Raw genomic sequence first — 27943 nt, 5'->3', positions numbered from 1 at the left:
CTTGTCAAACTGGATGTCTGCATGTAGAAAAATGCAAATAGATACATACTTAGGACCTTGCACAAATCTCAACTCCAACTGAATCAAAGACCTCAACATAAAACCAAATACATTGAACCTGACAGAAGAGAAGTGGGGCTTAGCCTTGAATTCACTGGCCCAAGTCAAGACTTTCTGAAAAAAACACTGATAGTGCAGGAACTAAGATCAACAATTAATAAATGGGGACCTTGTGAAATTGAGAAGCTTCTGTAAGGCAAAGAACGCTATAATTCAGACAAAGCAGTAGCCTACAGAATGGGAAGTTTTTTCCAACTCTACATCTTATAGAGGACTAATAACCAGAATACATAAAGAACTCAAGAAACCAGAAACCAAAAAATCAAATAATCCGATTTTTAAAATGGTGTACAGATCCAAACAGAATTATCAATAGAGGAAACTCAAATGACTGAAAAACACTTAAAGAAATTTCAACATCCTTAGCCATTAGGAAATGCAAATCAAAAACTACTTTGTGATTCTATCTTATATCTGTCAGAATGGCTAAGATCAACAACAAAAATGACAGCTCATGCTGATGAGGATGTGGAGCAAGGGGGAACACTCCTCCATTGCTTGTGGGAGTACAAACTTGTGCAGCCACTATGAAAATCAATTTGATGTTTCCTCTGAAAGTTGAGAATCAATCAACCTCAAGATCCAGCTATACCACTCTTGGGCATATATACCCAAAGGACACTATTCAACCATAATGACACTTGTTCAAACATGTTCATTGTTGCTCTATTCATAATGGCCAGAAACTGTAAACAACCTAGATGACTCTCAACCAAAGATAAAGAAAACATAGTACATTTACACAATGGAGTGTTACTTGGATGTTAAAAAAATAACATCCTGAAATTTCCAGGCAAATGGATAGAACTAGAAAAATATTATCCTGTGTGAGGTAACCCAGACCCAGAAAGATAAATGTGGCATGTACTCACTCATATGTGGATATTAACCATTAAATAAGTGATGATACAGTTACAATCTTTAGACCCAGAGAAGTTAGGTATAGAGGAAGGGACTAGGGGATGCTTGGATCTCCTTGGTAGGTGGAAATACAGTAGATTTTATGGGAGGACTAGGGTGGGGCAGGAATGGGAGGATCAGGTAGAGAAGGAGAGGAGAGATGGAGTTGAGGGGAGGAATTTGGGGAGACACAGCTAGAACTGAGGGACACCAGAGGAGTGGTATGGAAACCTAGTGGAGTGGAAACTTCCTAAAAATATATGAAGGTGATCCTAGTGAAGTCTCCAAATAATGAGGGAGATGGAGTCCCAACTGGCCATCTCTTGCCACCAAAGGAAGCATCCAGTACAGGGACTGGGTTACATCCAATTGAGCTGTTGGCGAAAGAGGCCCCATGGAAATCCCCAAACAACCCAGGCTATTGCTCTCCACAAACTGACAGCAAGACTCCATTGCTGAAGACACCCAGATAACTCATTGAACATGGAGAGGGCAAGCTGTTGCCTACTTAGAACCTTTATCCCTATGTTCTGGTATCTTTCATACAGGAAGCTACTCTTCAGGCTACCAAAAGGGAAATACAAACACCAATGCAGCCATAAAACTTTTGATCTACAATCTGTCTTGACTGTAAAATATGCTAAGGCAGTGGTGACACAAAGCTTGTGGGAGTAACCACCCAATATCTGATTTAATCCACTCCATGAAATGGAATCCATATTCAACACTACTTGGGTGATCAAGAACCAGAGACTAGATAGCCCAGAGACCTAGGGTAAAACCAAATACTACTGGTCTTAAAAAAATTAGTGATAAAATGATCTCTAATGCTTCTACTATACTAATAGATCCATGCCTTATTTAGCTATCATCAAAGGAGCTTCCTCCTGAACACAGAGAGTGAGACCTTGGAACACACAACTCTAAATGGGATGATTTTATCAAATCCCTCCCCCCAGAGCTCAGAGAGCCCCACAGATGAGGAAGCAGAAAGAATGTAAGAGCCAGAGGGGATGGAGGACACCAGGAGAACAAGACCCTCTAAATCAACTGAGCAAGGCACGTATGAACTCACAGAGACTGAAGCAGCAAGACCAGGGCAAACACAGATCTGCCTCAGGTTCTCTGTGTATATGTTATAGCTCCCAGTTTAGTATTTTTATGGGACTCTTAAGTCTATGAACAAGTGGGTCTCTGATCCTTGGGCCTCTTTTATTTTCCTGGTGGCTTGTCTTGTCCAACTTCTATGTGGCAGTTTTTGTTTTATATTACTATATTTTGTTGTGTTTGGTTGTTCTATTAGAAGCCCATTCTGTTCTAATGAGAGACCAAAAGGGAGTGGATCTGGATGGGAGGGGGAAGTAGGGAGGAACTTGGAAGAGCAGAGGGAGGGGAAACTATAATCAGGATATATGGTGTAAAGCAAATATCAATGTTTAATAAAAGGTGAGGGAGGGTGAGAAAAATCTCCATAATGCCTGTCACTCCTGCCCCTCTCCAGAGTGGAGAAAAAGAGGTGGAGTGTATTCTGGTAGGTGTAGTCCCCACAAAATCTGTAGATTAAATGGCAGTAAGAAGGCTACATTATATCATATTATTCTTGGGTCAACTGGGACCCTGAAAGTTACACAGCAGTACAAACAGGGAAAGTTTAATATAAAGAAATAACAGTTCTCTGTTAGTCTTTTCCTGAATCTCTTGTCATTTAATTTTGTTTGTCTTTTTTCCATGCTGTTTTTAATCCCTGGTTCTCACTTTAGACACTTGACTTCCCTCACATGCGCATCATTTCTCCCGTCACTCTACACATTCTCAGTGTAGGACTTGAATTCTCCTCTGTGTCTTCAGAAGAAAGGAAGCTCTTTGTGGATGCGGTCAGCTTCAGTACTAATGAGGGTGTGCTTGAAGGCAACTGGAGCAGCTTTGGTCCTACACCTGAGGGAGTTGTTTTCAAGATCAGCGAGATCGAGTAATCCTGCAGTTTTGGCTTTGTCACTGTTCTGGATTCCATTTCTGTGATAAAACACTGTGACCAAAAGCCAAGTAAGGACAGCAAAAGATTGATTTGGCTTAAATTTCCAGGTCACTGTCCTATAGCAATTAAAAAATAATCTCCCACAGACATGCCCCCAGACTCACCTGACAAAGACCATTCATTACTCAATTGAGACTGTTTTTCTAGATGAGTCTAGTTTGTGTCAATTTGAAAGTTAATACGAACTTAGACAGTCGCTTTTCCAACTCAGAGCATTTCTCAAATGTCATGAAAGCCTTGAATGGAGAGTCCCTGGATGGATGCCAGATCCATATGGATCATGCAGGCCTGTCTTCTTAGGGCACCAGAGGTGGGTACCAGGCCTATGAAAGTGTATTATGACAATAGACTTAGAGGATACGGATATGGATATAGATGGTTTACAGATACAGTGGTGGAGGCCAGGTTGGTTATGACTGCTATTCAGGAGGAAATTACAGAGACAATTCCAATAACCAAGATGAGGCATGCACTTGTAATGTAGATACATCATGGGTATCACTTCTGATCCTGGATTGTCTTTTGAAAGTTCTAGCTTATAAAATGTTTTGGAGCTGTGTGGAACTCTTTGTTTCAGTACATCATTTTTTTTAACTGGGCTCCCCAGGTAGCTTGTTAAAAGCCTTTTAGAAAACTCTATGTGCTCTTTGAGCACATTTCAAAAATCCTCATCCAAAGACAAATTCTGAGACATTTGTAGAGAGTCTTAATATTTATCCATTTATCAGAACTTTTGTTTGGCCTCTCAGCACTACCGCTTCTGGAAAATAAAAGTTTGACCAGACTGATGCTGTTGGAATTGGTATATGTCTAGAAACAACAAAAAGCCTTGGGCACTGTGGTTATTTATAGGCAGAAAGTAAAGTAAATTCTGAATGTACCTGCAGTGAATCATCTCTGGGAATGAGAGATGCTTCCCATTCTTTATAAGCATCCTGATTATATGGAAGAGCTTCTTTAGAATGTTTTAAATGTCATGTTTTAACAATGGATGATATTTTGTCATGTCTTAAACAGCGGAATGAAAAGAAGCAATTACTCAAGAGTAAAGGACACTCTAAAGAATATAGGGGTAACAGATACTGGGGGCAGAATCTTCTAGGAAACTTGTATAAATGGAGACTTGCATTATATTTACAAATAAAGGTTTGATTTCAATACTTAAGTGATCCATTAAAAGAAAATCAGGGACTAGAGAGATGGCTTAGATAAAAGTGTTTGTTGAGCAAGCCTGAAAACCCGAGTTTGCTCCCAACAGCCCATGTAAAGTGGAAGGAGTGAAACAATTCCGTACAGATGTTCTCTGACCTCTACATGTGTGCAATGGCATACACATGTACACACACACACACACACACACACACACACACACACTTACATATACACCACAATAAAAACAACGTAGAGTGAAAGAAAAGAAAATTAGTCACTCAGTTGTTTTAGAATGAAACCTATGTTTAGAGAACTCTGGTCATATATGTAAAGCATAATATGAGTCTTAATGTTTCACTCTTAAGTATATAGCAAAATTCAATGATGAATATGCTTAGAAGAAAGCTTCTAATGTGTCTGAAAAAGTCAAACTATTCAGAAACAGAAAAATAGCTAACAGATTTAAAGAAAAGAGAAATTTGGTACCTCTAAGAAAAGAAGAGGATAAACTAGAAACACCTCATGAAAATTAAACATATAATAGATGAAAATAAAATGTTAGCAATGCATAGAAAGATAAGTTAAAGAAATTTCCCAATAAGTAGAACAAAGAGTTTTTTTTTTAAACCCATGAATAACAACAAACAAACACAAGAAGAGAAAGAAGAGAAGACTTGAGTGTTAGGACCTGAAGTTCTTCAAAGAGAAATGGCACTGTTCAAAGCTATCAGTCATCTTATATTCCCTTGGTAAAAATAAAACATTATAAAGGTATAAAAGACAATGCAAAGACTCCAGAGAAAACGTAGAGCTCAGAAAAACAGAGTATATGTAAATGTTTGAAAATTTAAATGGCATGATTTTTCTCATAAAATTGAAATTATAAAACTTAATAGATGAAGAAAATAAAGCTTACAAGAAAGGGGGAAATGTTCAAAACTAACCTTCAAAGAAACACACACATTTTTAAAAAACACCTCTTAGGCTGTTTTGTGCTTTGAGTCCAAGAAATAGTATTTTTTTACAACTGAAACTGATTTCCAAACAAACTAGCAAGTTTTCCATGCATTGACAATACTGAAATGGGCTGTGTGGGCACACAAACACACACACACACACACACACACACACACACACACACACACACAATTCCTGCTGAGCAATTTTATGTTGCTTGTGACTATACATTCAAGTTATAGAAAATGGAAAATATTATTTAACAATATGTAAGAGGAATATTAAACCATACTCAGCATACTGATGAAACATGAGAATATTTCATCAGGGAATCTGCTAATCAAAAGACTATTCAAGGGTTCAAGCTACTTATTACTATCTATCATGATTAATAAATACACTTTATATACTGGTTGTGATATATCATAATGTATATAATGAATATGATAATGTATAGACATAGAGTATTAGAATAGAAACACACTTCCATCACGTTTAGATAACATAATTAGTTATTTGGGACTTTTGAGTTTCCAATATTATTATTAGGGGTTGATATTTCAAGGTTAATATCCAGTTTTATTACATTGTTCTGGAAGAGGCCAAATAAAAGTGGCTATCATTGTTTTTCATCGGTGGGGTGTTCCCATTGAAATTAGAACTCCCCATTTTCTTCCACACAGATGAGATAGGAAGCCACAAATGGTTAGAGTAGGGTAAGTGCCCTTCCCTCTGTGTGTGTGATAGACAACAGTCTACTAAAGTCTTCTTTTGTAGCAGAGAGCAGTCCAAGCATATTTCAAAGATGGCTTTTCCATTCCTTCTCTTCCAGAATTACAAGGGAGTTTCTTGGAGTTCTTGAATATAAACAGCTGCTGATATTTCTGGAGATAGATCTCATAAAAGTGTGAGATTTTCTGTAAGGCTATGGACCCTGGTAGTTTCTCATTCTTGTACCTTACCTAGTCTCTATAAGTTTGTTAATATTATCATTCACATACCCTGCTTCAGGTAATCAGAGTTTAGATGTGATTCTCTGTATTCTGTCTATCTGGATTTCAGAGTGATGGCCTATCCGAGGATCTCAACTCTGACGAGACTGTTGGCTTTTAGTAAGGAAGTTTTACCTTACCCTGAAGGTGGGCTTGACTGTTTGCAAGTTTTTCTGGGGCCAACAAACACTGTCAGAACAGCATTTCATAAAGTTTAATTCTGCTTTGACTGTATTTCTCTCTTTTTAAATTTTGAATTGCATAGTGGCCATGACATTGGTTGACTAGCAGGGAAATGAATGACCTTTGCATCTATACGGAGTGAGCCTCTTTGGTCTAGCATTCAGTCACTAGGGGAAGCCTAGACACTTCAGAAGTTTTCACATAAAATCCAGTTCCACTTACAACATCATTCTTTTCAAATCCTTATCATCTTAAGACTTACTGAGGCCTCTGATGTGTCCTGCTTCTGGTTTCCCACAAAAGAGGGAGAAGAAGGATTATAGGAGCCAGAGGGATTGAGGACACCACAAGAACACAGCACATAGACTTACCTAAGCCAGGCTCATAGAGGCTTAGAGAGACTGAAGTGAAAACATGGATCCTGTATGGGTTTGAGCTAGGTCCTCTACATATACATTATGATTGTGTAGCTTGGTGTTCTTGTGGGACTCCTAACAGTGGAAGTGGGGGCCGTCTCTGACTCCTTTGCCTGCTCTTGTGACCTTTTTCCTCCTACTGTGTTGCCTTGTCCAGCCTTGTACCTAGTCTTATTGTGACTTGTTATGCCATGTTCGGTTGATATCCCTGGGAGGCCTGCCCCCTCTCATTCTCTCTCTCTCTCTCTCTCTCTCTCTCTCTCTCTCTCTCTCTCTCTCTCTCTCTCTCAGTGAAACAAGTGGTATGGATCTGTATCTGGGGGAGACATGAGGTGGGGGAGGGACTGGGAGGAGTGAAGGGAGGGGAAACTGAGGTTGGGATGTAATGTATGAGAGAAGATTTAGACTTACTGAGGCATTGGAAAGGATGGCAGTGACATATCTTTTGCAAAGTTCCTGATTGCTACTTTAGACACTCTTTACCATGCTCATGTACCCATATATTCTCCCCATAGCACTGCTGCTCATCTTCCATTTCTCCAGTGAAAGTTGAACACTACAGACTGAGTGCCCACTGTTGTATCTGTAAGAGAAGTGGAGTCATTTCTCATTTGTCCAGTTTTCCCCCAGACCACACTTGTGTACACCAGCAGTCACTGCTTAGAACTATGATCTATCCATGCCCTCCTGTAATGATCAGTTCCAGAAGCTTCTACTTCCAGACTACCACACAGTCCAACAACCCAGACTGTGGCTATGTTAAAGACAATTACAACAAATCTGCTTTTGCACATGTTAATTATTTCTTTATGGTTCTAAAATGATTCAACATGCCAAACTCTACCTACATGAGCAGGTTTTTATAGCCATGGAAATGGAAGTGATATGCAGAAAATCGAAGTGAGATTTAGAAACAATCCAATTGGTTGCACCCAGCTCAGTTTGGTTTGTTCAAACAGGGTTTGGACACTTTCCGATTGTAATTGAAGGAGATGTAACTACTTGGTATAGATCAGGCAATGGGCTGCTTCACACTGAGTAAGAGTACAGTTCACTGCATATGGGGACAACTTCAAGTCAAACTTAATACACATCTAGACAACTGTAGGCCAAACTTGATACCATAGAACAACAAAACCCCTTTCTATATGACAAGATTTTTGATACCAATGGGCTTTACATTCTTGTCATGGACAGAGTTCTCTACCAGGCCCCAGATTTGTTATTTCCTGAGCCTAAGAGGCTTTTGCTTTTTTTGTGTAGCTCTCAGACACCTTCTCCCATATTAGTAGCTAGCTATTTTCTTCTAGGTAATGATACTATAGAGAAAAATTTCCCTCCAAAAATAACAGGCAACTCTAGTATCTGAATGGATGAACTTGACTCATTTGTTACTTGACATTTTCTTTACTTTTCATGTATCTGTTTGCCTTTTATTTTAGAAATTTAAGTTGATACACAATAAATCATAAGTCCTAGACTGTATTTTAGTCATCATTCAATCTTTGACATCTTATGCTATTCCTGCCCTGTTGTAGGTGATCAAAAATACTTGGAGTGATTAATAGTGATGAGATGTTTTTATTGGCAAAGTAGGAGTGCTTATATGCATGTATAAAACAAAAGAAAAAATAGCATACACCATGGAGTGCTAATTAATGTTCACTCTCTTCCCACATTTCAATCATTTTAGGATTAACTTTAGGATTAGTAATGAAATTTTGGATACATTTTCCTTAGAGACATTACTCAAAAAGATTTCAATTCTCCAAGTCAAACATGTTTCACATGAAGAATTTTAATCCTGTCCTCCACGGAATTAATCCACAAATTGCATGATTCTTGTTAAATGAATTATAAATAAGCCTCCAAAGAAAAACTAATTCACTTCTCTGCAGTACTCGTGGCTTTTATTAGTTTCTTCCCAATATTAAAAAATATTAATTTGCTAGATTATATTTTTCTCACAAGATAAACATGTCAATGGCACACTCTCTGGGGTTTCCATAGTTCTGTAATTGTAAAGCACACTGCTAAGACATTCTAGTCATGTGTGGATTCATTATAGCTCACCAGAAAAAGGTATCCTGCTTATCTTCATCATCAGCAACTGGTGATAGTACATTTTGAAAAAGAATAAATAACAGCTGAACCTATAAGTTATTTTCCAAGTAGAATGCTATCTAATTTGTATATGTATTTTAATGTAGGCATTTTTTTGATATAAGGTTTTAATAGCATTCAATTTTCACTTGTAAATCTTTTGATAAATTCTGACAGAGAATAAAGTAGATTTATTTTTTAAAAAAATGACATGGAATTTAACATTTAATATTTTTAAATGTTTGTACCATGGAATTTAATGTTTAACTTTTTTAAATGCTTGTACCTTACCCAATAAGCTTGTAATACAAACTGCCATTTTCTTGCTCTTTTAGTCAGCTCTTTTAGAAGCTCTTTTAGAAGAGCTGGATTGGGAGTTTAGTTCAGTAATGACCATCAAAATAGATATATGAGGCAGCTAATATTTGCGATACAGTGAAAGTAATTATAAACGGTGTAGCTTTACCTGTTTGGAAAAAGAATGAGTGTCTTTTTCCTTCAACTTGCTGTACTGAGAGAATTCTTATCTGACAAAGCCCAGGAACAGCTGTTCGCTGATGGATCACAGCAGGAGAATAAACACAGCCGTCTGGTCAGGGGGTATTTTTCACTCTTGTGCAACTTGTTTCCTCAATATTTTTGTCTTCTGTTGTGGGTTATGAAGTGTGTGTGTGAGAGTAAACATCAGACAATCACTCTTCCTCTCCCTACATGAGAAACAGCACTTCCAGGCATATTAGTGATTTATATATTCAGAATGCTGTGCAACACAATTCTTTATTGAATAAAATGAGTCTAAAATAGGAACATGATTTGGGTTTACTTCCCTCATTAATCAAAGGAACAACATAGCAAGATGGGAATGTTTCTTTCAAATGAGTCATCTCCGATTTTCCTTCTTTTTGTGGTCTTCTGTTTCCCAGCATACCAATCACTGCATGCCGTCCATAATTACATTTTAATAATAATCGAGATGATAGATGAATAAGCCACAAGAGCAGTGATTGGAAAAAGATTGCAAGAGGATGCAAGTTTTCAGGAGTCATATGTAGTCATTTCAGAGAAGTCATATGTAGAAGGAAACAAGCAAATGAACAAAAAGCTTAACAATGGCCACAATCATTGGATTTGGCAACTAGTTGAGTTTTGGTAGAATAGCAACTAGGTTAGGAACCACATTAGAAAGTATACATATTCATTACCATTTATTCCCTAAAACCTTCAAAATCTGTTTAGAATTTGTTTTGTGTAGAATAAGTGGTATGCGTTTCTTTGAATTTGGGCAGTCCTTGAAACAATCCCTATGATAATTTAATAAATATTTTGTTTGGAGTTTAGATTAGGGTTGCAGAGAATGATCAATGTGTAGCTGAAGTTTTTTCTGGTCCACGGACCCCGCAGCCGCTTATAAAATAATCACTCAGAAGCTTATATTAATTAAAATTGTTTGGCCATCAGCTCAGGCCTACTACTGACTAGCTCTTACATTTAAACTCAGCCCACTTCTGTTAATCTATATGTTGCCATGTGTTCCATGAGTTTCCTTGTGTGCCATTACATGCTGCTCCCTGGATGGTGAGCTGGTGTCTCCTCTGACTCAGCCTTCCTCTTCCCAGAATTCTCCTTGCTGCTTGTCCTGCCTCAATGTTTGTGAGATGATTTTAATTGGGGGCACACATAATTATCTACACTATATGTAAAGATGTAAAGAAGACAAAAAATGTTGAACATGTATCCTGTATATAAGGTACAATGTTGTTTTGCCTTTGGTGGTGATCATCTCTTTATTCTTTCATTCTTATTATGCTAAAAAAGTAGATACCTGGACAATAGACACAATGAAGAGGAGTTAATATAAGTTCAAAGCATAAATGGTGCTATGGGGACATAACAACCCTGGCACCATCTCGATGTTACACCTGTAAGCCACTGACTTGTTTCTTTCCCAAGGCAAAGATCACTCTGAGCACCAAGATTTATCTCAGACAAACAAAGAATAAGATTTATAAGGTGGCAACAGTAACAATAACAGTAGTAGTCCCAATTCTTTTTAAAAAGAGGGCCATGAAGATGGTGTCAGGGAACAGTCCATCATTAGACAAGCAAAAAACTGACAAAATGGAAAAAAAAAGGCCTTGATGTTATTAATCACTAAGTAAAGGACAATGGTTCTTGAGTGATTAGAAACAAAAGATTTGGTCCCAGGCTACCTCCTTAAGAGAATTTCCATGTTTTGGGCCAGTGAATCAAAATCTAGATGGGTCCCAGAAGAACCCCCAAGTGGAAGAGATGGAGCTGAGGACCACAAATCAGCTGAAGATGGCAAGACAGTGTGCTGGAGAGGTGATGCTGAACCAGAGATATTAAAAGTAAATGCAAAACCCCCAGCCACAGGACCGGGAATGAATATCTTTACAAGTCAACTAGAAAAGCTAATTATCCACTGAAAATTTACTAAGCACACAGAAGGAATTTGCATCAATAGTGAGGCAAAATTAGCCTCAGACTAAAAGCTGTTCTGAACATGCTTAGCATATTTTAATTACAATGCACCAAAAGGTCAAACTGTTTCTAAGGAACTCAATTGAAGCAAGACAAAAGTCAAAATATTTATAAATAGATGAAAATATTGGTAGATAATTAAAACTTATCAAACCCATCTCCTCAACGCTCACACATCTCTGTGAAGAGAAGGCAAAAAGATTTTAAGAGCTAGAGGTGATAAATGACTCTAAGGAAACAGTGTCTTCCAGACACAAGAGGACAGATGAATGTGTGAATTCACAGAGACAGAGGCAGCACATATAAAACCCCCAGAGATCCAAGTCAGATGAGATCCCAGTACTGAGAGTTGGAAATGGACATGGGCTCCACCCCTAACCAAAAAGCTATCTACAATTAATTCCTGTTAGCAAAGGAAAATTCAGTCTCATTGGGTATATCAATTTCATTTCAGGGTAGGTACCATGTCCACTTAGCTACCACAAAATGAAAGCAATGGTAGTTTTGTGAATTTTTTGTTGTCTTTGCGTTTTTTTTTTTTTTTTTTTCTGATGTGGGGATCATTTTTTTTCTGTCTTTTGCCTATTTTGATTTTTAGTTTTAATGTTTTTGTGGGTATTTTGATTTTTGGATTTTTTTGTTTTTCTTTTTTTCTGTATTTTTTTTTTTTAAAGAGAGAAAGAATATAAAGTTGGGTGGGTAGAGAGGTGGGGAGGATCTGGGAGGAGTTGAGGGAGAAGAAAAACATGATTAAAATATATTCTATGAAGAAGTTTTTTAAAGTTGTCCTATAGAAAAAGAGACAGTAAAATACAATCTGTGATGAGAAGATAAAAATCAATTAACTGAAAGATCCACTAATGTTACATTTGGGAGATAAATCAAAAAGTTCATTACCAAAGTATTTCACATATTCATAGAAATAGAGAGTAGAAATAAATAAATAAAAAGACCTAAATTGGACATCTAGGCAAGCACTCTACTAGTAAAACCATATCTCTAGCTCCTTAGTTGGATATATGTGGAAGTGAAAACTATAATATATGAAATTACATGTATGATGACTGGGTATATGCATTGCAGAAGTACACACATAAACAGAAGGTTTCTAAATTAAAACCTGGAGGAAAAAAATGGAAGATGAGTCTGGGCTACATCATGAATTCTAGACCAACTTGGCTAAAGCAAGGTTATGTTTTAGAAAACCAAGAGAAAAAACCTCAAGGAAACAAAAGCCAAGAAAAAGTAAAACTCCACCGAGGAAGACTTGTTGAAAGAAATTAATGAAGAATCATGTACATGGTGACAAATGAGAAAAGTGACTGTTGTCAAGATGTCAGTTCTATCCAACTTGCTCTGTAGATTCAGCAGGCTCTTACTCAAAATGCTAGCAAAATTATAGTTCATACCAAGAGTTATGTGTTTTTCAAATGTGAGTACAACACAGATTGGAAAGGAAGAAGTGAAACTTTTGCTATTTATAGAGAACATTCACATAGACTGATGGTATCTACACAAAACAGATTATAAAACTTGTGAGTATGGATGTTCATGTCTATAATCACGGAATGTACAGGATGAGGCAGGAAGATTGTAATTTGAAGGCCAACATATCTAAAGAGAAAAACCTATCTTGCAAAAGAAAACACCAACAGTTAACTAAGGCAATTTAGTAAGATTGTAGAATACAACATTATTATACATGAATCATCTATTTGTCTTAACAATTGAAAATTAAAACTAAAAATTATGTCATTTACAGTAGCATCAAAAATGAAATACTTAAGAATATATATTACATAACATGTATAAACCTGTATCATGAAATCCATAAAATTAGTGAGACAGAAAATATTTTGACAAATGAAATTATATGCTGTATTTATTGGTCTAAAATGTGAGTATCATTTTCATGGAAATTCTCCTCATGTTGATCTACAGACTTATTTATATTCAAAGCGCTAACATGTCATTTTTTTAAAAAAAATAGAAATTGATGGTGTGATTCTAAGTGTCATATTCAATACAAATTGTCTAGAGTAGCCAAGGACAATCTTGAAAAATAACAAAGTTGGACAACTAAGACTACCTGGTATAAATATTTATTAAAAAGATACAATTGTTAAGACAATGTAGTGTTAACATTGTTCAGAAAGACTAGATAAGGAAAGTTGGAAATAGATTGGAAATAAGAGTAGAGCCACTTGTATATCATAACTGGTTTATAACAAAGTACAAAGCAATTTGTTGGACAAAGCATTGTATTTTCAGTAAATGTATTAGAATGATCAAATATATATTCATTTATAATTACATATATTCCATTGACTATATATATGGAAACTTAAGATTATATTACACCCTATAAGACAAACGGCAAATGAGTACTAGACCACTTCTCAAAAGTGTAAAACTTTCAGAAGGAAATCATTGGAGGAAAATCTTTGTAATATTGCAGAAACAAAGATTTCTTAGACACAACATTAAACATATGACCCATCAATGAGAAAAAGATAAATTGGGTTTCACCAAAACTTAAATTTCTTAAAAATCACTATTAAGGGCCAAGGATGTAGCTCAGTAAGTAGAGTGTTTGCCTAGCGTGTATAAAGCCCCAGGTTCAGTCCTCAGGACAACATAAACCAGATGTGGTAGAGAATCACTGATATTCCAGTTCTTGTGAGATGAAGCCAGGAGGATCAGAATTTCAAGGTCATACTTGGCTATATGAAGCTACCATGGAGTACATGAGACCCTTGTCTCAAAAAATGAATGAATGAGTACACAAAAAGACACACTAAAGGAAAACAACAAAGAACAAGTCATAAAATGGTTGAAGAAAATATTTTCAAGTCATATTTGTGTAAAAAACATCTACTTAGAATAGAAAAGATCTTTTACCACTCAGTAAAATGAACATAAACTACACACTTACAAATAGGAAGACATTCTGAATGATGTTTCCTAAAAGCAGATATAAAAATGGCAAATCAGCCCATGGAAAACTATCTCACATAATTTGTTATTAAGGAAGTACAATTTAATGCCACAATAAAATGCTGTTGCTCCATCACTATTAGAACAGCTAAATTTGAAGATATTGACCACCCTGGACAGAACGCAGAGCAGCATCTAAGGCATGATGGCTAGAACAGTGAGTGATACAAACACTTCAGCAGAGGTGGGCACTTTGTTACATACACACACCAGATGATCCCATCATTCCACTCCTCAGTGTTTACTGAGATAACTGAAAACATACAGGCACGCAAAGATTATCCATGTGTAGTCATAGAAGCTTTACTTGAAAAAATTCCAAGTCAGGAATGACTGAAATATACATCAGCAGGTGAGTAGATAAACACATTTTGGTGTGTAATGGACTAAGAGTTTATAATAGAAAGGAATGAGCTATGTGTAAGAATCCAGAATAATTGTGTTCCATGAATGAGACCAGACTCCAAATCACATGACTAATGGATTCCATTCATGTTAGACTCTAGAAAATGCAAATGGGAAACACATGGATGATTCCCTGACTGAAGGTAAGGAGCTGGAGAGGAGAAATGAGGAAACAGACTCAGGCTGGTGGATCTTGACTGTAGGGATGGTTTCACAGACTTCACAGGTATCCAAACCCATCAACCTATAGACTTTCCATGTGTATCATTATTGTATGTCATGTTAACCCCAATGATGTTGGGAAATTACCACTTTTTACCTTTTAGCCAATCAAATCTTTACTTTGGGATTTTGTATAAATCAAGGCAAACTGGTTCCAGCCATTTTGATGTCTCTATGAGAAGTTTCTTGCACTTAATGTGGTTCCTACTAATCTTACTAACAGATAAATGTAACACAGAGAAAACACAAGGGCCTGAGAGGGAAATCCTTGACCCCTAAAGGCATCTTCCTTCATTCCCTGTCGTCTATGGTCTGTCCTAAAAGTCAGTCTGGTTGCTTTGCTTTCTTTTTGAGTGCATATTATTTATAAGAATAGTCAGGTTCATTGTAATATTTCCACACATGACCCTTGTTCTCTTTGTCTTTCCCTCCTCAGATTCCTCCTTTCTCCTTTAATCGTCTCCCTTCTACTTAGGTGGTATTTCTCCTCCACATATTCTCTGTATAAGATAAAATGTGATAGTTTTTTTTCTGGGAGTGGCTTATTTTACTTGACATGACGGTATTCGGCTATATACATTTTCCTGCTTTTGATATGATTTCTTCATGGCTGAATAGTACTTCATTGTGTATCTGTACCACACTTTCTTTATCTGCCCACTTGATGGCCAGCTTTATCTACCAAGGATCAATGTTAATATCAATAAAACCATGAACACCCATAAAAGTAATTCAGTCAATAAATAGGCACACAAACAGCACAGAAGTTTTAACCACCCAGAGGGACCATCTTCCTGAACAAGAACACTGGGAGGAGAGTGATATAAAAGGGTCAAGTTCAGGAGTGTGTTAAAATCTTTGGGGGGTGGAATGATGTGCATAACTGTAAAACAACATGGATCTATGTCCCATTTTTAATTTCATTTTATTTTAATGACTTTATAGGACAGTGAATTTTTTTATTTTTTTATTTTTATTTTTTTGTCTTCTTTTTTTTTCTTTTCAGCCCTTTAATATACATTTCATTTCTCTCCATATTTTTTCCCTTTTTTTTATTTTGCAATACAATTCAGTTCTACATATCAGCCTCAGATTCCCTTGTGGACAGTGAATTTTTATGACCATTGAAGAAAGGTCTGTGAAATTGAGAATCACTATTTTAGGACATTCGTATTGCTGCTGCTGTTCAGTTTACAGTGAGATTGCATTCTGATAGAATCACCATGAAGATGAAGACACAAGTCAAAATGCACTTAGTACTGCTAACACACCAAACACTATTGTTCAGCCACAGAATATGTATCAGAATCTTGGTTGTTGCTGGGACAGTGGTGCTGGACAGTGGTGTGACTGAGCAGAATTTGCAGCTGTTTTTGCCTGGCATGGATAGTGAACATCTTAGCTAGGGCCCACCAGCTGGAGGAAAGACCAAATTTTCAAACAGTGAGTATCATTTTTATTTGATGCTTTTTACATTTGTATCAGTTAAAGTTGGAAAATGGGAAGCTGAACCACAGAGATCTAGGAACCTGTTCATACTAAAATCTAATTACAGAAATGCACAAAAATCTCTATCAAATCTAAAGAATTGTTACTCTGTTTAAGAGAAAACAGATTCTATAACCCACAAGAGTTATATGTTATATATTATATATTAAATAATGCATTTGGCTAATTCAAACAAATGAGACAGGTTTTTCTTTGATTATGATCAAAGAGCTAGATGGGTATCATAATAATTCTACACAGATGACATCAATGAAAAATCAACCCATGTCCCCTAGAATGCATGTGACATCTCACTGAAGCCTCAGGAGTCTCCTTCAGCAGGGGCATACTTGGGGGTTATGAGGTTTTCTGAAAGTGACATTATGATTGTACTGTCCCTTTAGTGGCATGACTGTCCAGATGCTATCATGTTGAAAGACTAAAACACGTTTGCAAAGTTCACAAGGGCTTAACATAGGCTTTTACAAAAGAAGTCTGGCTATGATTACACAAGTGTGTGTGGCTCACTCCCACCTGGCAGGATTCGGGGCAGGCCCATGGTACAATGCTGCTATTTTGACATTTTCTTTCTCCGAGTATAAAGACAGCCATTAAAGAGGTGTAAATTTTCCTGAACAGCATTTCACCTATTCATATATCATTTAGTTTTCAAAGCTCCATGCCTGTGCCTGTTTCTCCTTCCTTCAATTCCCTTGTGGAGACTGCAGTTTCTAGTCTGGGCATCAGCAAACCAAAGCCGCTTGAACACCCTACAGGGATGTAATTACTCCATCAGAGACCCTTGATCATCTTCATCATACTACTAATTTCTGCCTGATTTAAGCCTGTATTTGTTGCTGCCTATTACTAGTCCAGAGCTGACACTGCAGGGCTGTTATCAGAGTGGCCTGGCTGTCTGTCATTTCCTTCGCCATGGATACATGATAGTATTTTGGCATTTGCAAAGAAAGCATTGCGGAGAACGCCCTGAACCAAGCCCTTTGCACTGGATTAGCACTCATAGATCCTGGGCTTCTACTCAGGCTTTGGCATTTACAGGTCATATACACAGATAAGCCAGTCAATCTCTCTGAATCTCATTTTTCTGTCTCTGAAACCTAAGTGACAAAAACATCAGCCCATTGCATAAGACCAACATCTCTCTCTTAGAGACCATTTCTTGCTCAGCTCCTGGAGAACATATGAGCTACAGTGTAGGTAGGCGCACTGTAGACCTCTGGTCACATTTTCAGTGGACAACTTTGATCAACAATAATAACATTAGTTATATAGTGTACTTCTTTAGTATTAATTTCTTGGTCTCTGAACATGGGGATAGAAACTGGAAGACTTCTTGTCAACGTGGTTGGATGTCTGGACGGCATTCCAGACCGTGTGATGGAAGAACAGAGGAGCATTAGAAGGTGTGTGAGTATTCTACTGCCTTTCATGTTCTGGGCACTTCAAAGGGAATGCAGGGTTGGATGTTAGACCTGGACCAGGAACTGCTGGGCTCTTCCTGCATCTTCAGAGAAGCCCTCTCAGGTCTTCTGTGTGACTTGCCTCCAGGATTCAATAGCAACCTGATCTATCAAACCTGCATTTTTGCATTATCTTTCCTATCACTGTGCTTGCTTATGGCATGACAATGCAGTTAGCATCTACTAAATTCTGGGCTGCTCCCTAGAGCCTGCAGGTTCTAGAAAAGTTTGGTTAAGGCCTGTGGCTAGTACAAGCTAGTGTGTTGGTGTCATATGGATGGAGGCAGTCAGAACCAATTTGAACCATCAGATTTCTTCTATCCCGATGATGTCACAGGATCCAGATGGTATAGCTCCATGATGCACCAGGCTACTGAGATGGGATGTACTGAACTAAACTTCAGCAAGAAATAATCCTTTGTGGTTTAGGTTACCTGGAGTTTGGAGGTTTGTTTACTGCCACAGGTAGTGTTGACTGTCACATCTAAAACAGGGTGGCAGATATGGAAGTGTGTTGAAATCTTTCTAGAGAAAAAATTCAATACATTTCTTAAGAAAGACCATGTTAACCAGACTTTCACAAACTAGAACTGTTGAAAAAAAGGTTAGCCAATTTAAATATTACAGTATTTAAACAAACTGAGGGGAGCCACACTGTGAAGCAGCTGCTGAAGGTCTTCCTTGTGCCATTCTATCTTTGATCATTGGGAAATTCAGTAGGATGGTGAAGGGAAAGCTTCAGGAATGTAGGCCACAGTGAACTCATAAGCGATAGGTTTAGGGAAAACATATCAGGCATGTTTTCTCCTTTAGCCAAGTCAACTTCTTCCTTTTGTTTTTTTCTGAGGAAAAAAATATATTCAGGGTGTTAGATTTTTACTGTCCTTTTAGAGGACTACAAAATCAGAATGACTTTGACACAGGCACCAAGGCAATTTTCTTCCCTAATTTACTAGATTTCTTTAGGCCTTAGGCCATCCTTGCTTTCGGGCGGTTGCCAGGCAACAGCTTAAATCCATTGGTCCAAAATACCTCAGAGTAGCCTGTGCTTTGAAAGAGTCAAGCTTTAGTAGGTTCTTTTGACCCCTGGCAAAAACAAAGATGTGTGAGCATTTTGAAAGGTGGCCTGCAGTACTTTCCCCACTACGTTTTGCACTTTAGGATAGTGGCAGTAGGTTTTGGCCTCTTAGTCTCATTTCACATTAAACAAGTCACCTTCAGTGACCTTCACTGGCTGGGGGAGAGTGCATAGAGATGGAGTTAACATGGTAGTCAATGTGAGTGACACTCAGACAATGCAGACCACTGTTTTTACCTGTCCAAGGAGGCATCAGAAGTACTCAAGTATGAGACTAGGCTGGAAACAGCATAGGAAGGTGGGGACATTCAAGGAAACACAGGTGGCATGACATCACAGGGTATTAAGGAAGAGCATTGGCCACAGTCTAGGAGCTGCCCAGAGGGTGGTAAGCTTTTTCCATTCAAACCAACAAAGGTAATAATGGCAGTGGTAGAAGGAAGTCTAGAGTTCTTTTAGTACAAACGCTCCCATGTTCTGAGTTTTAAAATCAGTGGATGAAGTTATGAAGGGATTCATGTGATGTCATGCAGTTGAAAGATTCAGGAAGCGTGTTTGAACCTCTCAATCACCAGTAACTGCCTCTCATATTGGCCACTGAGATGTACTATGCAGATATCTGCAGTGGGGAAACAACACTCATTCATGCATTTGTTTACTGACCTTGAGAAGAAACTTCCATTTGTATGTAAATATTCCCTGATTCAGTCACTGTGGGGTGCATGTGTGTGTGTACATGCACACACCCGTGCACATGCACACACCCGTGCACCATGGCACACGGTAGAAGTCAGAGTCAGTTCTTTCACCATGGGAGTCCTGGGGATTGAACGCAGGTCATCGGGCATGTTTAGCAGCTGAGCCATCTGCTTGGGCCCTGCATCCTCTTTCTGTGTTAAGCACTTCAGAGTTTTGAGGAGTTTGTGTAAGTAGAGGCTCTACATCTTCCCTCCCATTCTCACTGCTCTTTCCTTGGGACTAGAGGTGAATGCTGCTCTTCTTGTCTCAAAGTGGATCCAGCTCCCCAGCTGCCTCTGCAACAAGAGAGAGGGAAAAACCTCCTGGGACTACTTAGCAGGTGAGCTCCTTTATGGATTGTGTGGCTCTCAGAGGTCTAAGTACTTCCCAAGGAAAGTTTGCTACTTTCCTTCCTGAATCCCTGGAAACTGCCTGTCCCTGGGAACCAGTAAAACCCTATGATGTTTCCAGGTCCAGACATGGCAGACGCCCGGCAGGGATCAGGTTGGTGGATGGATTGTGAGGGTAGAGGATCAGGGACATGATTCAGGGTTGTGGTCTTACAGAGTTCCACACACAGTTTGAATATAAATTTGAGTTCATGTTTTATTTTTTTCCCCTTCCCTGTGGATTGCCTGTCCACTGTCCTAAATGCTGCCTCAGCTGCCCCCACAGATGAGGCAGCAGCTGCTTGGTGCTCTGTGGTGAACTCGCATGTGCACCTGCACACCACTGGAGCCATGTTGCCATGAGTGGCAGTTGTTAGTTCCACGTGCTGGGAATGTGACACATTGTGGGCAGAGAAGAACAGCAGGTAGATGATAAAAACCTTGGCTCTTCACTTTTTGGCATCGGTAAAGTGAGCATTCCCACAGAAAGATGACCAACTGAAGATGCTGGGGTGTAACAGGAAAGGAGGGTGAAGGGAGGAAAGGAAGGGCAGACAGGTTGGGGGATAGAGGGATGGGAAGAGAAGAGAAGAGAAAGAAGGAGAGAGAGGAGAGAGAGAGAGTTGTGTCATTTGTATCCACTTATACATGTATGTTTGTTAAAGTATGAAAGTAGGAGGTCTTTAGCCTGAGGCTGTTACTTCTAGTTCCTAAATAACAAACTACATGCCAAATCAATATGCTAACAATCTGAAATCTATCTTAAAATATACATTATTTTCCTAACAGATAACTGTGGTACATCCAATCACAACCAGCTAAATCACAGGTAGCCAACTAGTCAAAACTTGCCCGGATAAGGACAATGCCTTATCCCACAGCATGCCCAAATAAAGTGAACGCTCAGCTATGGCTGAGCCTCTGAGTCTAGAATATAAATTATGTTCCTCAAGCTGCTGGCTGGAGCTCTCTGGAACTCCTTTGCTTAGTGCTGCCCAATCAACAAATCATGTAATGATCAAATAAACTATTATCATGTAGAGTTTATCTTTTAATGTCTGCACATATACCTGTGCATATATATGCATATGTGTTTAGGTATGCATATATGTATATGTATATATGTTTATATATGTATGTGTATATATTTATTATTCATTCATATAGTTTATATATTATATATAAGTATATAAACTGCTATTAGTATATTACTCAAATATGTGTATTTATATGTGTGTGTGTGTATACATGTGTGTGTAAATATGTAATCACTTTTCTATTGCTGTGATAAAATACTATGACCAGGCAAGTTACAAAAAAAAATTTATTTGGGTTTATGATTCCAGAGGGCAAGAGTCCATGATGGCAGAGTTGAGGTATGATGGTCGAAGCATGAAGCTGAGAACTCATACCTTGATTGTAAACGTGAAGCTGAGAAAATGAACTAGAAAAATACGATTCTTTAAATTCTCAAAGGCTATCTCTTTGACAACATCTAGTGACATTCTTCATCAGCACTATCAACTGGGGACCACATATTTGAATGTGAAGATCATAGGGGCATCTCATTCAAATCAATATATACACACAGGTACGTGCACACATGCAACACACATATACACACATATATAAAACACACACACACACACACACATATATCATTAAGGCTTAAACAATTCTAAGATAAAATAACAAGCAATTTAAAATTACTATAGAAGTAATTTCTAAAATATTTGATTTAGCCAACTCTAAAACTCCTTTTTCACACCCACTTTCACTATCAAGCCTAGGCTGGTTAAACATTCAGGAGCTCAGCTTCTGCCTCCCAAAGACTTGGATTTAAGCTAGTACCACTGTGCTGTAGTAGGGCTTTGTCGGATTTTCTTTGGACTGCCAGCCCCTAAATAATGACACAGAGACTTGTTCATTATGAAAGCTTGGCCTTTAGCTTAAGCTTGTTCCCAACTAGCTCTTATAAATTAACCTGCTTCTATTAATCTACATTCTGCCACATGACTTTCTATCTCTCCTCCATTCTGTGTGTCCAACTCCCCCCATGTCTCACTGGCATCTCCCGCTATGCAATATTCTAACCCAGAGTTCCTGTCTCTGCCCGGAAGTCCCACCTATTCTCTCCTGCCTAGCTATTAGCCATTCAACTGTTTAAGTCAATCAGGTACCTTAGACGGGTGAGGCAAAGCATAGACACATCTTCATAGAGTGTAAACAAATATCCCACAACAATGTATCCTAAAAATAGCATTTTGGTAAGTGAGCACATTAAACTCCTGTCCAGGGTGTGTGGGGTGTGGGGTATGTGTGCTAGGCTTACATAGTTACACGGTGCAAACTCGGTTTGGCACAAATTTTGTGTCATTTTCAGAGACTGGCTGATCATCTTCTTCTTTGGTTTGTTCCTCATCCACTTCCTGCTCTGTCCAGTGGGAGTCCCAGATCACAGGTGCACTTAGGACAGAACCACCGGCTTCCAATCCTTTCATGTGTCCAATGACTCCATTGAAAACAGTCTGGGTGGATTTTGTTCCAATCGGATGATCTGACAAGCAAGTTGCAAGTTCTGTTTAATGGTTGCTAATAACTTGTTATCACACACACACACACACACACACACACACACACACACACACACACATACACACACACACACATTGAGAGTTCCAAAACAATATGTTTTGGTAATATCCACCTCCCAACTCTTTCCAGATTCGCTCCGTTCCCTATCCACCCAACTTTGTGTCCTTATAAGAATCCTTGATGACTAATTTATGTTGCCCAAAACAGTCTTGGATGTGTGGTCTTCTGTACACAGTCAACTTACCAGGACCTATACTCTTAGAGAAGACTAAGCCTCCTTTTCCTAGCAGCTAAGAATTGTCATTCACTCCACAGCTGGTGGTGGGATTGTGTGCCCAGCTACCCTCTCCTTGCTGGAATTTTGCCTGGTTTGGGCTTGCAGATTTTGTGCATGCTGTCCCGACTGATGTGAATTCATATGTGTGGCTTTCTTGATGTGTCCAGAAAATGTTTCCTTGTAGTTTTCAACTGCCTCTAATTCTTACGGTTTTTCTGCCCTCTTTACCACAGCAGTCCCTGAGCCTTGGGAAAGGAAGTGTGGCATACACACACACACGCACATACACACAAATGTGTGTGCATATATACATATATACATATATATACATACACACACATGTGTGTATATATACATATATATACATACACACGCACATACACTATATATATATCTATATATATATCTCGCATTTAGGGCTGAGCATTTTTCAGTCTCTTGTTCCCTGCCCCTTGGCCAGTTGTGAGTCTCTGTGTTAATCATCATCTACTGCAAATAGAAGCTTCTTGGTTAAGAGATGCATTCATCTATGGGTATAGTGATAAATCATTAGGAATCATTTAATACTATATTCCCTTTACAACATAATAGTAGAAGGTTCTCCCCTAGGACTTATGAGCTGTCTCGCCATAGTTTCTTGGCCCAGTAATCATGCCAGGTATTCCATCAGTTAGATACATATTTGCCTGCTAATAAGGTTGTTCTGCAACTAAATCCTACTAAGACCAAAATGAGGATAAGGCAAGTGAGATGCCTTGGAAGCAGAATTAACACAGAAATTGATGCCTTTCTAATTTTTTTTTTTTGTTTTAGAAACTTCCCTCACCCCACGGTCAGATGGTGAAATCATGAGGCACAATGACCAACAAGAAGAGATGGGGTTCTTACAGCCTCCATACATGGCAGTCCATAGGCGTGCACTTACCCTCGATATCAACCCTTGGACATCTGATATAAACAAGTCAAATATAAAACACCACACAAAACCTGTCAGTTTCTCACGAATGTTTCTCAGTTTTGAGTTAGCTAAAAACAGATTCTTGGGAATAACAACAGAAGGGGCTTAGGAATAAAATGATACCAACTGAGCACCAACCTAGTTTTATTTTAGAAGAATAGACATTGTGGAATGACATGGTACAAAGAACAACTTTGAAAGACAAAATTAGACATAATTAGGAAAAATGAAGAAGATAAGGCATAAATCAAAAATATATTTCCCAGCTTGATTAGCGACCTCAGTAGGTACAGTGTAAGATGCATGATTTCCAGAAATTATTGTGCACCTGTGTATTCCAGGACTGAGGTGAAATCTGCCCCCTTTCAGGTGCAAATGGATGAATATCATGTGTAACCTCTTTCTTGAGCTATTTTGGACTGGCTTGAGTGTTTGCCTTATGCTCCCCTCCATAACAACCCGTTGCTATGCTCTTAGTAACTATAGTGGTGTCATTAGCCTCCACACAGAAACCTAATGCTGAGAGGTAAATTTCACGTCATCTTCTTTGTCAAGTGTAAGACACACCTTCTTCCAGAGGACTTCTCTGGCAGTCATTCTAAAGCTTTGCTCTTTTTTCTCTATTTCATCTTCCTTTTTAAAGTGTTCTGTTGTCTTTAAAACAATGAAATAGTGTTCTAGCTGGCACCAACACCTTCTATAACCTACTGCACCTCCTAGCATATCTCATGCTCCCAGCTGTTTTTAGTATTTTCTGAACAGAATATGACTGTTCACTGTTCATGTCCCGGTTCAGTGCAACTTCATTTACTTGGAAGGTCCTGACTCTTCTCTAGTGTTTAAGAGCAACACACCCACTATGTCTAGAGTCTAGAAGCTCTTCCTTGAATCCTCCTAAATTACTGCAAAGTTGGGGGGTTGATGTCACTTCTAAACCTTTATTGAAATGTTGTGGCTGTTTTCTTTCTCTGCTTTCCCCTTTCCCCATTTCAAGCAGAAGTTAAGACTCTGAGGAATTGTGCCAAAGGGAAAAATAAGAGGAGCTTAAAATACACTGTCCTTTATGTGTTTTGTAAAAACTTAATCCATTAAGATGAACATATTAGTACATTGGCACAGTAGGAGAGAGAAGGAAGGTCCCGTGCAATGGGGCATGAGAGAAAGGGCTGGGAGGTCACAGGAGGAAGGGCTGAGGCCACAGCTTCAAGGTGATGCCACACAGTGTAGGCAAGACTGACCAGCATAGCTGGAGGTTTGCCAAAGAGCACAGTAGTGGGCCGCTAATGTTCAATCTTTCCAAAGACTGTCAACGTCCTAAGCAGGCCTTTGGAGTGACAGAGTTCTTGGGCCTGATAAGATAATGTAACCTGAATAACAGTGGCACAGAATAACAGATATGAACAGGGCCTGGTGGCCTTGCTAGGTGTCAATACTGAATTACTGGTGGAGTAAGTAATGGATAAGTTCATGGAAAGAGGCTTCTATATGACTTTCAAGCTGGATAAGAACTGGGTTGATCTGGAGAGGAACCATATAGGCCATTTGTTGCAAACCCAGCCTATGCACTAATACTTTATAGTTGTTACCCTACTGATTTATTTTGCTCATTAAATTTGCATGATATGCAATGCTCTCATCATTTTTATTCTGCATTTGTATTATCTCACCCCAGTTACAGAAAACCCTTTTAGAGAACTGTGTGATTTGAGACACAAGTTTGTCACATGGTGAGTAACAACTAGGTTTCCACCAAGAGAAAACTAAGGAGAGTCAAGCATAAAGATGTGAATCCATCTTATTGTCCTCATAGATGGTCACATGCTGGGAAATAGTTCAAGTGCATCCAGAGACCCACCAATAATTGTCCCTACGTTCTCAGTTTCACGAAATTAGTTTATCTGTGTGTAGTTGTAGGCATTTAAATTTGCAGTCTGTGAAAGAATTTTGTCCCCAAGATGATACGATTTGGGAATTGGCTTTAGCATAAACATTAGGTAATCTCCCATTATCAATCCAGAGATGATATATAAATAGGGAAAATACTATATCACTTGTTAGAATGTGTCTGACTCATGGCTATTCTTTTTAATCATAGCAACCATTTGTGTGTTATTACCAGAAAGGATGGGCTGCAGTCTCCTTTTGCTTTGATACAGAGCTATACATTAGTAAAAGTAGAAATACCATCTTAAAATTTAGTATATAAAAATGTTCATTATACAACATGGCAGGATCAAAATTGAGTATGGGTTATGACCATATTTTTTTTCTTGAGACAGGGTTTCATTAATCTCTAAAGCTATCCTCAAACTCACTATGTAGCCAGGGATGATCTTAACATTTTGATTCAGGCATCTGCTACCATCTCTAACTCATGTGGCACTGGGGTTCAAACAGGACCTCCTTCACACAAAGCAAGCACTGTACCAACTGAGCTACATCCTCAGTCCCATGTCAGCATATATATGCACACCGGCAGAATCTCCACGTTTAGTATTAGTTTCATGTAACTGGTTGCGTATTAAAATATATCAAGGGGCTGGAGAGATGGCTCAGCAGTTAAGAGCACTGGCTGCCCTTCCAGAAATCCTGAGTTCAATTCTCAGCAACCACATGGTGGCTCACAACCATCTCTAGTGGGATCTAATGCCCTTTTCTGGCATAAAGGTGTATGTACATGTAGAGAGAGCACTCATGTACATAAAATAAATCTTAAAAATATATCAAAATATTAACCCTGATTACCTCTGAACAGCAACTTCTGATGATATTTGTAATTTTTATTATTATAGTAATAGTACCAACAATGATGCCACTACACAATGCCTTCTGCTTTCCAGATCTCGCTGCAACTCCTCCCTCTTCATGTCCTGGAGGGGGAAGGGGAGCTCATGTGTACTCAACACTCCTGAAGGACAGGCCTTGAAGAGTTGTTTTTTTTTTTCCTCTATATTCCCCAATGTGACATGGACACGAAACACAGTGATTGGATTGGATTTGCTAAGTGTTTTGTTTGTTTAAGCAAGCTTCATTTCCATATTAAATGCAATCAAGGGATTTTACGTAAAACTCCAGATTTCTAGTTTCTTTTAAGTTCCTAAAGTTTAGAAAACCTTATCAGTATCTACATGGCCTTACTTGTTCTTGCTTGTGGTGTTTTATGAAATTAGCTTATTTGTACTTTCCTGCCAGCACATAAATTCAAAGTCTATGAATGTCCTCTCAACCCAGGACAAGGTATGGGACTTGGAGTTAGATTAAGTAGTAGGCCATTTCCCACAATCAGTTTGCTTTAAGAGGCCACATCGCTCAGAGGACACTGAGGGCTTTGAAATGAGATATTTTCTCAGAACTCATTTGATTGTTGAATTTGACTGAACTCATTAGGTTCATAGTAGTGATCAGACAGTTATTCTCAGGTTTCCTTTTCACTCTAAGAAATTATTAAAGTATTTTACTAAAATGAATCGTATCTATCCTTAGTTACCATATTAGAAATTTAGCAGGAAATTGTGTTTGTTTACAAATGTGTTTAAAACAGTAAGTGGCACTTGGTGGTGCGTGCCTATAATTCTAGAACTGGGAAGTTGGGCTTTAGAGTGAGACATTGTCTCAAAGCACTGAAAAGTAAATAAAAAAAAAGATAAAGGGGGATGTGGCTCAATGACAGAGTACTTACCCAGGGTGCATGAGTCCCTGGGTTAGATCCCAAGCACTAGAAAAGTAGTTAAAAAAAAAAGTCTATGAAACATTGGCTTAAATGGCATTTAAGTTAATTAAGAAAATAACTAGATTTTTCCATACCAAATTTTTAAAAAGAGACGTGATGTTTTTCATACCTGCAAAGCTCTTAGTAGCCTGGTGATAATTGTATCTGGTCTCTCAATTTTACCAACTAAGCTTCACCCCCAGATGTGGGGAGATTACACATCATTTAAGCCCCTTGAGACTGTTA

At 38.4% G+C, this 27943-nt stretch overlaps 1 pseudogene; it reads left to right on the top strand.

Moving 5' to 3' along the window:
• The first annotated feature begins 2494 nt into the window (after positions 1–2494).
• LOC131918379 (RNA-binding protein 3-like) lies at positions 2495–6277 on the top strand (annotated as a pseudogene).
• Positions 6278–27943: the final 21666 nt, after the last annotated feature.

Source organism: Peromyscus eremicus, chromosome 8b (genome assembly GCF_949786415.1).
Source record: "Peromyscus eremicus chromosome 8b, PerEre_H2_v1, whole genome shotgun sequence".
Lineage (NCBI taxonomy): Eukaryota > Metazoa > Chordata > Mammalia > Rodentia > Cricetidae > Peromyscus > Peromyscus eremicus.
This window is presented reverse-complemented; position numbering and strand designations above follow the sequence as displayed.